General features: G+C 40.1%; 1 protein-coding gene and 1 pseudogene across 5 annotated transcripts in view; one reads left to right on the top strand and one right to left on the bottom strand.

Annotated features, from left to right (window-relative positions):
• The window catches only part of KLF12 (KLF transcription factor 12), a 483,475-nt gene that overhangs the window by 248,492 nt on the left and 219,880 nt on the right, over window positions 1-15,103 (top strand). The window lies entirely within an intron of this gene.
• Window positions 7,798-8,158, bottom strand: LOC143679551 (developmental pluripotency-associated 5 protein pseudogene; annotated as a pseudogene).

Below are 15,103 nucleotides of genomic sequence, written 5' to 3'. Positions count from 1 at the left end.
CTGAATTTTTGCCTTTTCTTCTTTTCTGATATAGGCATTTAGGGCAATAAATTTCCCTCTTAGCACTGCCTTTGCTGCGTCCCATAAGTTTTGAAATGTTGTGTTTTCGTTTTCATTTGCCTCGAGATATTTACTGATTTATCTTGCAATTTCTTCCTTGACCCACTCGTTGTTTAAGAGTGTGTTGTTGAGCCTCCACGTATTTGTGAATTTTCTGGCCCTCCGCCTATTATTGATTTCCAACTTTATTCCTTTATGATCCGAGAAAGTGTTGTGTATGATTTCAATCTTTTTAAATTTGGTAAGACTTGCTTTGTGACCCAGCATATGGTCTATCTTTGAAAATGATCCATGAGCACTTGAGAAAAAGGTGTATCCTGCTGTTGTGGGATGTAATGTCCTATAAATGTCTGTTAAGTCTAGCTCATTTATAGTAGTATTCAGATTCTCTATTTCTTTATTGATCCTCTGTCTAGATGTTCTGTCCATTGATGAGAGTGGTGAATTGAAGTCTCCAACTATTATGGTATATGTGTCTATTTCCCTTTTCAGTGTTTGCAGTGTATTCCTCACGTATTTTGGGGCATTCTGGTTCGGTGCATAAATATTTATGATTGTTATGTCTTCTTGTTGAATTGTTCCTTTTATTAGTTTATAGTGTCCTTCTTTGTCTCTTTTAACTGTTTTACATTTGAAGTCTAATTTGTTGGATATTAGTGTAGCCACTCCTGCTCTTTTCTGGTTGTTATTTGCATGAAATATCTTTTCCCAGCCTTTCACTTTCAACCTATGTTTATCTTTGGGTCTAAGATGTGTTTCCTGTAGACAGCATATAGAAGGATCCTGTTTTTTAATCCATTCTGCCAGTCTATGTCTTTTGATTGGGGAATTCAGTCCATTAACATTTAGTGTTATTAATTTTTTTTTTTTTTTTTTTTTTTTTTAAAGAGGGAGAAAGGGAAGGAAAGACAGAGAGAAGGAAGGAAGGATGGAAGGAAGGAAGGGAGGAAGAAAGGGAAACATCTTTAAACATTTTCTTGTTTTATTGTATTTTGTTTTTTTTTTGTTTGTTACATGGGCTGGGGCCGGGAATCGAACCGAGGTCCTCCGGCGTAGCAGGCAAGCACTTTGCCCGCTGAGCCACCGCGGCCCGCCCTGTTATTACTTTTTGGATAATATTTTCCTCTACCATTTTGCCTTTTGTATTATATATATCATATCTGACTTTCCTTCTTTCTACACTCTTCTCCATACCTCTCTCTTCTGTCTTTTGGGTTCTGACTCTAGTGCTCCCTTTAGTATTTCTTGCAGAGCTGGTCTCTTGGTCACAAATTCTCTCAGTGACTTTTTGTCTGAGAATGTTTTAATTTCTCCCTCATTTTTGAAGGACAATTTTGCTGGATATAGGAGTCTTGGTTGGCAGTTTTTCTCTTTTAGTAATTTAAATATATCATCCCACTGTCTTCTAGCTTCCATGGTTTCTGCTGAGAAATCTACACATAGTCTTATTGGGTTTCCCTTGTATGTGACAGATTGTTTTTCTCTTGCTGCTTTCAAGATCCTCTCTTCCTCTTTGACCTCTGACATTCTAACTAGTAAGTGTCTTGGAGCATGCCTATTTGGGTCTATTCTCTTTGGGGTGCGCTGCACTTCTTGGATCTGTAATTTTAGGTCTTTCATAAGAGTTGGGAAATTTTCAGTGATAATTTCTTCCATTAGTTTTTCTCCTCCTTTTCCCTTCTCTTCTCCTTCTGGGACACCCACAACATGTATATTTGTGCACTTCATATTATCATTCAGTTCCCTGATCCCCTGCTCAAATTTTTCCATTCTTTTCCCTATAGTTTCTGTTTCTTTTTGGAATTCAGATGTTCCATCCTCTAGTTCACTAATTCTAGCTTCTGTCTCTTTAAATCTACCATCGTAGGTATCCATTGCGTTTTCCATCTTTTCTACTTTGTCCTTCAATCCCATAAGTTCTGTGATTTGATTTTTCAGTTTTTCTATTTCTTCTTTTTGTTCAGCCCATGTCTTCTTCATGTCCTCCCTCAATTTATTGATTTAGTTTTTGAAGAGGTTTTCCATTTCTGTTCATATATTCAGCATTAGTTGTCTCAGCTCCTGTATCTCATTTGAACTATTGGTTTGTTCCTTTGACTGGGCCATATCTTCAGTTTTCCTAGCGTGATCCGTTATTTCTGCTGGCGTCTGGGCATTTAATCAGATTTCCCTGAGTGTGGCACCAGCAGGTTGAAAGATTTTCCTGTGAAATCTCTGGGCTCTGTTTTTCTTATCCTGCCCAGTATGTGGTGCTCGTGGTGCTCGTCTGTCTGCGGGTCCCACCAGTAAAAGATGCTGTGGCTCCTTTAACTTTGGAAAACTCTCTCTGTGGGGGAGAGTTGCCAGCGGCAGCGGAAGTTCTGATTCAAATCTCCCAGCCGGCCCGGGAGTCCGCGCGTGGAGTGGGGTGCTGGCCTCCGCGGCTTGGGGGAGTGCCGGTCCAAATCTCCCAGCCGGCCCGGTAAGCCAAGTGTGGCGTGGGGCGCCAGCCGCTGCGGCTTGAGGGAGTGCTGATCCAACGTTCCCAGCCGGACCAGGAAGCCACGTGTGTGGAAGGGACCCCGTTCGCCGGCATCCGCGGCTTGGGGGACCACCTATCCAATTCTCCCAGCCGGCCCGGGAGGCCACGCGTGGGGGTCGTGGGTGCCGGCCACCGCGGCTTGAGGGAACCGCCTGTCCAATTCTCCTAGCCGGCCCAGGAAGAAGGGAGGGAGGGACTCTGGCCGCCAGCCACCCCGGCCCATGGAAGCGCGCGCCCCTCGGGTATCTCACCACAGCAGATTCTCCCTGCCGGTTCAGCCATTCCAGAATGGGGTATGCTGTCTTTTTGGTCTGTGTCGTGGCTCCGGGAGCTGTTATGTACCGTTTCTATTTCTTTAGTATCTGTTCTGGAGGAGGAACTAAGACCTGCGCGTCTACTAAGCCGCCATCTTCTCCGGAAGTCTCCCCCCATCCAGCTTTGATTTTTGCATACCTTTCTTAAGGGGTGTTTAGTCTGTGGCAATTCTAAATTTTTGATATTGGAAGGGTCTATCACTAATATGAGGTAGGGAGATGGAAGTATCTGATGTGCTGGAGAGGCTGGGCTAGGTTTCAGGACTTATCTGGACTGGGGACCCATCTGGAGGTTGTAATTTCTGGAAAGTTACTATAGTGCATGGAACCTGTGGTAGTTAGAGTCAGTTGTCAACTTGGCCAGGTGAAAGCACCTAGTTCTGTTGCTGTAGACATGAGCCAATAATACGTGAACCTCATCTGTTGCTCATTACATCTGCAGTCGGCCAGGAGGTGTGCCTGCTGCAATGAAGGACGTTTGACTTAATTTGCTGGTGCTTAAATGAGAGCGCAAGGTAGCACAGCCCAAGCACCTCAGCATACCTCAGCACTCGCAGCTCAACCCAGGCCTTTGGAGATGCAGAGAGAAATCACCCCAGGGAAGGTTGTTGGAACCCAGAGACCTGGAGAGAAGGCCAGCTGAGACCATTCTGTGCCTGCCCATGTAAGCAAGAACCTCAGATGAAAGTTAGCTGCCTTTCCTCTGAAGAACTAATGAAATAAATCCCCTTTTAATAAAAGCCAATCTGGGGCAGGCCACTATGGCTCAGCAGGTAAGAATGCTTGCCTGCCATGCCCGAGGACCTAGGTTCGATTCCCAGTGCCTGCCCATGTAAAAAAAAAAAAAAAAAAAATCCAATCTGTCTCTGGTGTGTTACATTCCTGCAGCTAGCAAACTAGAACAGAACCCTTGTGGAATCTTATGTATTGCCCTAGGTGTCCTTTAGGATTGGTTGGAATGGTCCTGGCTGGGGGTGGGCAAGTTATGATAGGTAGCAAGATCTACCTGAGGCTTGTGTAACAGCAACCTCCAGAGTAGCCTCTCGACTCTATTTGAACTCTCTCTGCCACTGCTACTTTATTAGTCAGGATGGAATAGTTGATCCCATGGTGCCAGGTCTGGATTCGTCCCTGGATGTCATGTCCCACGTAGAGGGGAGGGCAATGAGTTCACTTGCAGAGTTGGGCTTAGAGAGACTGAGGCTATGTCTGAGCAACAACAGAGGTCCTCCAGAAGTAACTCTTAGGCATGCCTATAGGTAGTCTAAGCTTCTCTGCTACCTACATAAGCTTCACAAGAGTAAGCCTCATGATCAAGGGCATGGCCTATTGAAGTTTAACACCATATCAGGGATTCACTGGTGGTAGAGTTTAATAGTTCGATATTTTTTCTCCACAGGGAACTTTACCAGTGTTTTTTGTTTATCAGTTTAATATGCTCTAGGAGGTACCAGGTATTACAATAATCTCTACAGGATTAAAGGACCTTTCTTATTCTTGGCTCCCTGTGTTTCAGTTGTTCAAATGAGCTATACAGATAGGTTGAATTAGATTATGCACTACAGAAAATTTCAGTTCCAGACCTAAATAAACATTTCTTCCATTTGGTCTCAAAGAGTACGTGTGGTTCTAAAATATAGACACTGCTTTCCTTACCCCTATGTTCTCAAGTACTTTAACCCCAAACTGTTCAGCTTCGTTCTTATCTCTAAATATCAGGTTATATATATAAAACAGCCTCTCAAAATCCTGAAATCACCACTTCAGACTTAATGTGTCTCCTCTAAAAGCTTAACAGTCTAGCCCCTGTTTTCTTATTAGCATTTTCTAAATGTGACCATACCATTCTTGTTCCTTTGTTTCTGGCTTATTTTGTCTCATCAAATGTCCCACATGTTCATTCACATCATTGCATGCCTCAGGACTTTGTTCCCTTTTATAGCAGCACAACCTTTGTTCATAAGTATACACCATCGTTCTCCATTCTCCTTCTCCGTCAGTGCATCCTTCAGCCACCTGCATTCATTGGTCATCATATATAGTGCCCAAAGTTCACAATCCATCAACATTCTCAATTTTAGATGATTTCATTTTTCCCAAGAGAAGAAAAACCAGTAAACACACCCTTTCCGAATAGGAAATCTAAACCTCCTCTTAACTCTTTAGCTCCCCCATTATTTACCTCTGTTGTTGCTGAGGTGGTACTGATGGTTTGCTTTTGAACGTAGCTCATAACATTTAATAGCAGTTTTCCCCCTGTACCCTGAGCTTAAACTCTCTTAGTACAAGAATCATATCTTTAAAGTAATTCTTGTGAGAATTAATTGATATTTCTAGTGTCAAGTAGTGGGACAATGAGAGTCTATATAACTCCTTTCAATCTTGTTCATCCCCAATAAGGTAATATTATTTATAGACCCACAAGAGAACCACTTTCACTCCTATGCATTCCCTTACACCTGAGTTCAACCTCATTAGCTAATGATTCACCCATCTCTAGCTTCTATATATTTCTACGTCCCCCACATTCTATATTATAAGCCTCTGATTATACCTTTATACTGGTCATAAAAGTGGAATCATACAGTATTTATCCTTTTGTGCCTAGTTGGTTTCACTCAGCATTATGTCCTCAAGGCTCATTCATCTTGTCATGTGCTTCAGGACGTCAGTTTGTCTTACTGCTGCATAATATTCCATTGTGTATATATATCACACTTTGTTGATCCACTCGTCTGTTGATGGCATTTGGTTTGCTTCCATCTTTTGGCGATTGTGAATAATGCTGCTATGAACATTGGTGTGCAAATATCTGTTTGTGCCATTTTGCTTTCAGCTCTTCTGGGTATATACTAAGCAGTGCAGTTGCTGGATCATAGAGCGACTTGATGTGTAGTTCCCTAAGGAATCGCCAAACAGTCTTCCACAGTGGCTGCACCATTATACAGTCCCACCAAGCAGTGCACAGGTGTCCTGGTTTCTCCGTATCCTCTCCAACATTCATAGTTTCCTGTTTGTTTAATAGCAGCCATTCTTATAGGTGTGAGGTGGTATCTCATTGTAGTCTTGACCTGTATTTCCCTTATACCCAATGAAGCTGAACATCTCTTCATGTGCTTTTGAGCTATATTTGCTCCTCAGAAAAATGTCTGTTCATATCTTCAGCCCATTTTATAATCAGATTGTTTGTCTTTTTTGTTGAGTCATATGATTTCTTTGTATACAGGAAATCAAACCTTTGTCTGATAATGTGATTTCCAAATATTTTCTCCCATTGAGTTTGTTGCCTCTTCAGCTTTTTGACAAAGTCTTTTGGGGTGTAGAAACGTTTGATTTCGAGGAATTCCAAAGTATCTGTTTTTTCCTTTGTTGCTTGTACTTTGGGTGTAAATTTAGGAAGCTACCTCCTATTACTAGGTCTTGAAGATGTTTCCCTACATTTTTTCTAGAAGCTTTATGGTGCTAGTTCTTATATTTAGGTGTTTGATCCACTTTGAGTTAATTTTTCTGTAGGGTATAAGATAGTGGTCCTCTTTCATTCTTTTGGCTATTAATATCCAGTTCTTCCATGACCAATTATTGAAAAGACTGTTTTGTCCGAGTTCGGAGGGCCTCATCAAAACTCAGTTTACCATAGATTTGGTGATCTGTTTCTGCACTCTCAATTCAATTCTATCGATCATTGCTTCTATCTTTGTGCAAGTATCATGCTGTTTTCAACACTGTGAGTTTATAATAAGTTTTAAAGTCAGGGGGTGTTAATTTTCCCACTTTGTTCTTCTTTTTCAGAATACTTTTAGCAATTTGGGGTCTCTTTCCCTTCCAGATAAATTTGGTAATTAGCTTTTCCAAATTTTCAAAGTAAGCTGTTGGAATCTCGATTGGTACTTTGTGAATCTGTAGATCAATTTGGGGAGAATTGACATCTTAACTATATTTAGCCTTCTTATCCATGAGCAGGAAATGTCTTTCCACCTATTTAGATCTCCTTTGATTTCTTTTAGCAATGTTATCTAGTTTTCTGTGTACAAGTCTTTTATGTCCCTAATTAAGTTCGTTCCTAAGTACTTGATTGTTTTAGTTGCTGTTTTGAATGGAATTTTTTCCTTAACTGACTCCTCAGCTAGGCCATTATTTGCGTATAGAAATGTTAACTCATTTTTGCACAGTAATTTTATATCCCACCACCTTGCTGAATTTGTTTATTAGCTCAAATAACTTTGCTGTAGCTTTCTCAGGATCTTCCAAGTATATCATCTGCAGATAATGAGAGTTTTACTTCTTCCTTTCCAATTTGGATGCCTTTGATTTCTTTGTCCTGATTGCTCTAGCTAGAACTTCTAGCACAGTGTTGAATAGTAGTGGTGACAGTGAGCATCCTTGTCTCATTCCTGGTCTTAAAGGGGGAAAGCTTTCAGTCTATTTCCAAAGAGTATGATGCTGGCTATTGGTTTTTTCTATATTTCCTTTATTGTATTGAGGTAGTTACCTTTGATTCCTATATTTTGGAGTGTTTTATCAGAAAAGGATGCTGTGTTTTGTCGAATGCTTTTTCAGCATCAATCGAGATGATCATGTGATTTTTCCTTTTTGATTTGTTAATGTGTTGTATGACATTAATTGATTTTCTTGTGTTGAACCATCCTTGCATTCCTGGTATAAACCCCATTTGGTCATGGTGTATAATACTTTTAATATGTTGCTAATATTTTGTTTGTTTGCTTATTTAAAACTTTATTCTTTTAAGTAGCAACCTTGGAAACAAATATTCACATCAGGATTCATAGAGCCAAAGGCAGAAGCCAAAAACTAGCTGTTTTCCCCTAATTTGTCAGACTGGAACAGAGTTTAAATCAGGCCTGACTCGCTCCACAGCCTACCACCAGTCATGCTGGCTACGAGTTAGCTTCGCTGCATCCATGGGTCTAGTTCCAGAGCATTCATGGCTTTCTCAAGTCTGAGTATCCCTCGCTCCTGTCGCTGGCGGTGCCACTCGGCCAGGGACTGGAGCATCCACTTGGTCTGGAGCTTGTACAAGTAGTTGCCGTAAACCACGACCTCAGTGAGGTCCGAGGATCCAGAGCTTTCAGCTCGACCATGGCCTTGCTCACTTCCTCGATGTACAGGATTCGAGATCCATCTGGGCCAAACATGGCTTCCAGCAGTCGCGTCTGAACTTGAGACACCTCAGGATCTTTCAAGTCTTCGGGAATTTTCACCCACGGTGGGATGTAATTCCGTTCCGGGAGCTTCCCCATCTTGAGTTCTCGAGACCGCGCTCCAGCCCCAGATAGGCCTAACCGCGCCCTGTTGCTAATATTTTACTGAGAATGGGAGAATGGCCTGTAGTTTTCCTTTCTTATAGCATCTTTACCTAGTTTTGGTATTAAAATGATAATTTCCTTCATAAAATGAGTTATGTAGAGTTCTTTTTCCCTCAGTTTTTTGGAAAAGTTTGAGCAGGATTGGTATTAGGTTTTTTTTGGAATGTTTGATATAATTCCCCTATGAAGCCATCTGGCCCTGGGCTTTTCTCTGTAGGAAGATTTTTGATGACCGGTTGAATCTTTTTACTTGTGATTGGTTTGTTGAGATCTTCTATTTCTTCCTGAGTCAGTGTAGCTTGTTTGTGTATCTCCAGGAATTTGTCCATTTTATCTGAGTTGTCAGGTTTGCTGTCGTATAGTTGTTTATATTATCCTCTTATGATTTCTTTTATTTCTTCAGAGTCTGTGGTAACACACTTCTTCTCATTTCTCATTTTGTTTCTCATCCTCTCGCTTGCTCTTTGTCAGTCTTGCTACTGACCCATCGGCTTTCTCGATTTTTGCAAAGAACCAACTTTTGGTTTTATTTATTCTTTCTGTTGTTCTTTTGTTTTCCCATTCATTTATCTCTGCTTTAATCTTTGCTATTTCTCTTCTTCTATTTACAAAAACCTGTTTTGTGTCCCAGTATATGATCTATCTTGGAGAATGTTCCACAAGCACTAGAGACGTATATATATTCTTTGTGCTTTGGGGTGCAGTGAGCTATATATGTCTGTTAGGTCTAATTCATTTATCAAGTTCTTTAACTTCTCTTTTTCCATGTGTGGGCCTAGGAGTGCCATAAATGGATGCACTGAACTCTGGGGGCGAGGGGGTGTGGGGTGAGGCTGTGTGAGACTATGCCTATACAATACTATGGACAGAGGGGCAGGGGTTTACCTGGGTATGGAGGTTAGTGCCCATTGCCTTTATGCGCTGGCAGCAGCCTGCAGGGAACATCGAGGGGGAAGTAGTGCTTGGGAGGGGTGCAGGAGAGTAGGTTCGGCTGCCCTTGGGGTGGGGTTAATGGGGCAGGTACGTGCACTTGGGGCTTCTGGGGTGGGGACGCCTGGAGAATGGGGAATGAGAGTGGGTGTTGGGGTTCAGGTGCATGGGGTATGGGGTGAGTCACTGGTCATGGGGCTGTGTTGGTGAGGGTAGCACACCCAAGTAACACGACCTGGCTTACTTCCTAGTCCGCAACTCCCATCTGTGTACTCTTGTGGGCTCTGCGCCTCCGTGTCAGGCTCGGCTTTCTGCCTCTCAGTTCCCTGGCCTCTGCAACCAGGGCTGCCACATGTGGTACAGAAGGCTCTCCCAGGTCAGCTGCACTCCTGAATCACTACCTCAGTTGCCTTCTTGTCCCTTCTTTAACTTTTCCATGGAGCAGGGTTTATCTTAAGCCATTCTGTTTGGCCATTTTCCTGGTAGCCTTGGATGTTCCACTTTTTAAAGACGATCTGTACATGTATATATATAAAATCATTTTCATGAGGATGAACAGGTCATGAAAGATCAGAATAAACTTTGGTCAAAATTTTACATTTTTATGTTAAAAACAGAGTGGGGATAGGGAATGGGAAGTTAAGGTTTAAAATATATGGGGCAGTGCAATGGTAGCTCAGTGGGAAGAATTCTCACCTGCTGAGCCAGAGACCCAGGTTTGATTCCCAGAGCCTGCCCATGCCAAAAGAAACATATATATATGGGAGTGCCTATTTGGAATGATGTAAAATTTTGGTAATTGATGGCAGTGATGGTAGCACAACATTGCAAATATAAATCACAGCTCTGAAATATGTATCTGAATGTGGTTAAAATGGGAAGTATTAGGTTATATATTTGGTAACAGAATAAAAATTCTTAAAATCTATAGAATTGCACTCCACAATGAATTCTAAGTTAATTCATGGACTATAGTTAATGGTACAGGTATAAAATGTGCCATCATCAATTGCGACATTAAAGTATCCCACACCAGTGCAGGGTGCTAATATAGGGTGGTATATATGAATTCTGTATTCTATGCATGATTGTCTGTAAACCACAACTTTTCCAATATAGAAAAAAAAATGCTGATTTTATATAAAATATATTTTCAAATGATATTTTTTTAAATGGATATTGCTTATTTTACACTGCTGCTATGTAAGGATAAAAATCTCTCTTGTCTAGAATGACCTAGAATAAGAACCATCCCTCTCCTTGGAGCACCTGAATATATTAAAGATGGGACAAGTAAAGGTCACTCGTTTAATTTTTTTTATATTATTACATGCAGTTACTTAATTACTTATGTGTTATAAATGACATTTAAAAATGGAATGAAAATCCAGAAATATAATTTTCAAGAGCCATGGGAAATAATATGTTCTGGACAGGTATGCTTTAAAAATAATTAAAGTTGTTTGGAGATGAAAATTTCCTGAGATAAGTGTATATTTCCTTACCTTATATATATATATAAGGTAAGGAAATAACTATATATATATATATTGTTATTATATAACAATATATATATATTGTTATTGTTAATATCTGTAGCTGAAATGTGATTGCTGTTATACATGCCGACAAATGTTTTATCCACATTGTATTCAATGCTACAATAAAAAAATTTTTTTTTTCTTTTAATAGTTTATATTTCAGATCAATTATCTCTTTTGTATGAGCAAGGGAGCGTGAATTCAAGCCAAAGCAATAATTTCCCAAGTGGTGATTCTGTCTGCTAGAGCTCTCCATCCCCACTAGTGCAGTCTGTGGCTAACTTGTCAATAGGATTCATTCGTAATACTTGATTTCTGTGTTGCTACAAGCAGTTACTTTATGGCAGGCATTTTTCTATGGCTTAGTTTGTTGATAGAGGGTTGTTTGTTTTAATGGTGTTACTTAGCAATTCCAAGACTTTTGGCAAATACATCTGAGGAAGGTCTTATTTTTGAAACTACAGATTCTTCTGATCAGATACACTGTCTGTACTATTTTGTAATCCCAGCAGTTCTCTGAAATAACTCATGAAAACCATGGGACAACAATGAAAGGCAAAGTGAGTGAAACTATGTAGAAATAGTTACCTTCTTCAAGATGATCTCTAAAATCATACTGCGGTGGAATGTTTCTGTTCTCAGGTAATAAAGTTGACTTTGAAAAGAACTTTTAGTGTCAGCTTATAAAAGATGCCAGAAACAAATATCCACATCTGTATTCAAGCATATTTGAAAGCTGTGGAATATAGAAAACTTATAGCCACGTAAGGTTTTTATAATCAACTCTATGAAATAGTATCTTTAACTAAAATAGAAGCTCTCCCTATTTTGTTTAAAGCTCTCATCTGCTAGGGTAGAAGCCTTTGTCAAAAATCAATTCCCATCAATAAGGAGTCTGTCAAAGCAGGCTATATGTGTACAGTAGCGTATTATGCAGCTATTAAAAAGCATGGCCTAGAGTCATGGATTGCTAGAGAATGATGCCTAAGTTATTCTCTTTATTAAAAGAAAAGTTGCAAAATAATATGCATAGTAGGATGCAGTTTGCACAATGTTCATATATGCACAGACCAGTGTAGCAGTTACTGTACATCATTTACCTGCTGTGGCTACGTTTGCAGGGATGAGGGTTAAGGGGGTAAAACTACTTTTTATCCACAACCATATTTGAAATTTTCTTCCCGTGAGTATGTGTTGCTTTTATTATTTAAAAAAAATCCTAAAAGGGAAAATTATTAAAACCAACCACTTTGACTGTCAGCATAAATTTGTTCAGAAAATACTCTCTTCAGAAGAGCGATCTTTGGAAGTCAAAAAACCAATTCTTCTTGTTACCTGTTTTGTTGACTGCTTAATAACCCCCCAGAGCTCATTTTCTAATGTATCATATTTTTGAAAATCACCCTTCCAAAAATCTTCGACCCACACCCTTGCATTCCTCTTCCAATTAACACTGGGTCAGGCAGAGAGGCATGTTTCAATCTATATTATAATAATGATTAAATAAACACAATCCATATGATCTAATTTATTATGTGTATAGTGCTGATCCTGTCATTAGCATTAGTTACCTGAATATCTGCAAAGAATTTTGTCACTTTTTTTTTCTAAGCCTCTTTGCTTTAGAATGCATTCAGTCACCAATATTGATTGTTTACTGTGAACTAGATATTGTTCTATATAGTTCCAAAAAATAAAAGTGAAATAAACACAAGTGTGTTCTTTTATAAAATCAAGGTCCCATCCAGAATAGGTACCGGGTGGGCCACGGTGGCTCAGCAGGCAGGAATGCTTGCCTGCGATGCCAGAGGACCTGGGTTCGATTCCCGTTGCCTGCCCATGTAAAAAAAAAAAAAAAGAAAAAAGATAGGTACCATTCTGGAAATTTCAAATAGGGGAAATTTCGCAGAGGTGACAGCAGCACTGAGAAGCCGTAAGGTGGGATAGTGAAAATATCTAGATGAGCAACAGCAAAAAGCCAAAAAAAACAAAAACAAAACAACAGCCCACTCCCATCCTAAAGGCTGGGAAGATAAAAGGAAGGGATGATTGTTATCAGAATCCAGGGCTGCTTACATCCAAAAGGAGGAAGAACCACTAGAGGGGCTGCCAAGAAGGAGGTGGGTGACAAAAGGTACAGCTGCTGCCGGAAAGTGTTGCCTGAGTAAGAGAGAGGGAGAGGTACCCCCTCCTCTCCGCTCCGCGATTGTGTGCCAGTGGCTCACACTGGCTGAATTTATTGAGAAGTCAGTAGACAGACGGACTTGGAACAGTTTCTGGAAGGAACAGGGAATGGGTGATGCAGACAGTGAGTACTTCACCACTGATTCTTTAAACTTTTCAAAATCCATGTACTGTCTGCTGTTTTAAGATGTCTACCCCCCATACACACACACATTCACACATGAGTGCGTCCATGCACATAGACATGGCAGACGCACAATGAAATGATATGCATAAGTAAGTAATAAACAGACTGTAGTCTTTTTTTTCTATGTATGCTGTGTGGCAGGGGTCACATTTCATTCTTTTTCCATGTGAGTATCCTGTTATTGCAGCACCGTTTGTTGAATTCTTTGTTTGGTTGATTTTTGGGGGTGTGTTGGTTTGTTTGGGAAGTGATGGGCAGGGAATCAAACCCTGGTCTTCACATGGTAGGCAAGAATTCTCCCACTGAACTGCCCTCGCGCCTCTAGACTGCAGTCTTTTAAACCTTTGGTGATCTGGCAGACTCTCGGCCCTGTACTCTCATCACTTTCAAAATTCTTTTTATCTTTAGGTCATTGATGAATGCCACCAGGAGTGACCTTATAGTTTCAATTCAGTTATTAATAATATTTAATGTGCTGTTTACTTTAGCATATGTACTTCACTGAACTGGAGTCATTTAATTCTAACCACTTAGTCTGATTTTAGGTATTTGATCACATCTTCTGGAAATAATAAAACGTTTTATTTAATATTATGTACTGATTACCCCTTTCGTTTGTGCCCCATGCCCACAATGAGTGGAATTTCTAGAACAAAATATGAGGAAGATGAGCATCCTGATGATCAGGCCGGCAGCTGGGTGTCTTCTGATTTCAATGGAATCTTCTCGTGGTTTCCTCAAAAATGTACATTTGACTGTGGTTAGGAGAAAAGCCAATTTCAATATTAAATAAGTTCAGTTTTTTATATTTTATAAGGAACGGCTATTGAATTTATTGAGAAGATTATACAGTACTAGTTTTTTTTTTAACAATGGTTTTCCTTTTTCTTCTTTCCCCTATCTCCTTTTGTTGTTAATCCTCCTCTATCTCCTGGCTTGCCTCCAGGATATTTTGGCATTATAATAAAGACAGCCGACAAGTCTGTCTTTCTTTGTGGTCTTTCCCCCGGTAGGAACTATGCACACACAGTCCGAGTTGATCTGTGCTTCTTCAACACTTCTTCACTAGTTCTCTCATTGCTCATGAGACGTCAGCTCGTCACTGCCAGACCGGGCTGTTGCTTTTGTTCATCTTTCAAATTCAGAGCTGTCTTAGATGGCTGAAGTTACTGGAAGTCTAACTTCTATGGAATAGAGAAATACAGTGACTGTTGAACATCTTTGCTCTCATCATACAGAGAACACACACACAAAATAACCTAACACCCAGAGAGGTAAGCAGTTTTTCTAACAGTGTGTAGTATATTAGGACAAAATCTCACCTTCCCAATCAGGTAATATTTTCACATACCATGATTTTTCTCATGTGCGTTTGGGTAATAGAATGTTTCACGTGAAATTACATTTAAGGTGTGAAACAATAGCAAAGGGAAAAAAGGTGGTTTGATCTATGCCAGCTGTCTATAACCTTCATGGTAGGTGGCTATCAATGCTGACACTGAAGAGAAAGGTTGCCAAGTAAATTATGAGCCATGTGTTAAAGAGTGGACAGCAATGCATAAGGCATAAGAGGAGTATCAGGACTCAACGAGGGAAGAATGAATGACTGGGAACCTTCCAAGGCCAGGCTGCCTGGAATGGCAGGACTGGACAACAAAGTAATTAAAAATTATCTGGCACATAGTGGGCACATTGAATGGAACAGACAAAGCTAACAATAAACTTTTATTAGCAAGTTTTGCTAACCTAGAGTACAAGTTTGATTATAATGAGTAGGTCAGTAAGAATTATATAGGATTCGATAGGTGGGAAGAATATTTTGAGCAATCATATCCCAAGAAGACTTAGCATACAAAAGAAGTTAATAGCACAATTATTTGCTATAAGATAAAGCGTCCCCTCCTGTGTGTTTTGGTTCATTATAGTTCATATAGGAGGATATATTGAACAAAATAGTTCCCAATTAACTGATTTCAGAACTTTTGATGAGAAACAGTTTCAGGTGAAATTGTCACACTGAGAAGGATATTTTATCAAAAAAC

The sequence above is a fragment of the Tamandua tetradactyla genome, chromosome 4 (genome assembly GCF_023851605.1).
Source record: "Tamandua tetradactyla isolate mTamTet1 chromosome 4, mTamTet1.pri, whole genome shotgun sequence".
Classification (NCBI taxonomy): Eukaryota; Metazoa; Chordata; class Mammalia; order Pilosa; family Myrmecophagidae; genus Tamandua; species Tamandua tetradactyla.
This window is presented reverse-complemented; position numbering and strand designations above follow the sequence as displayed.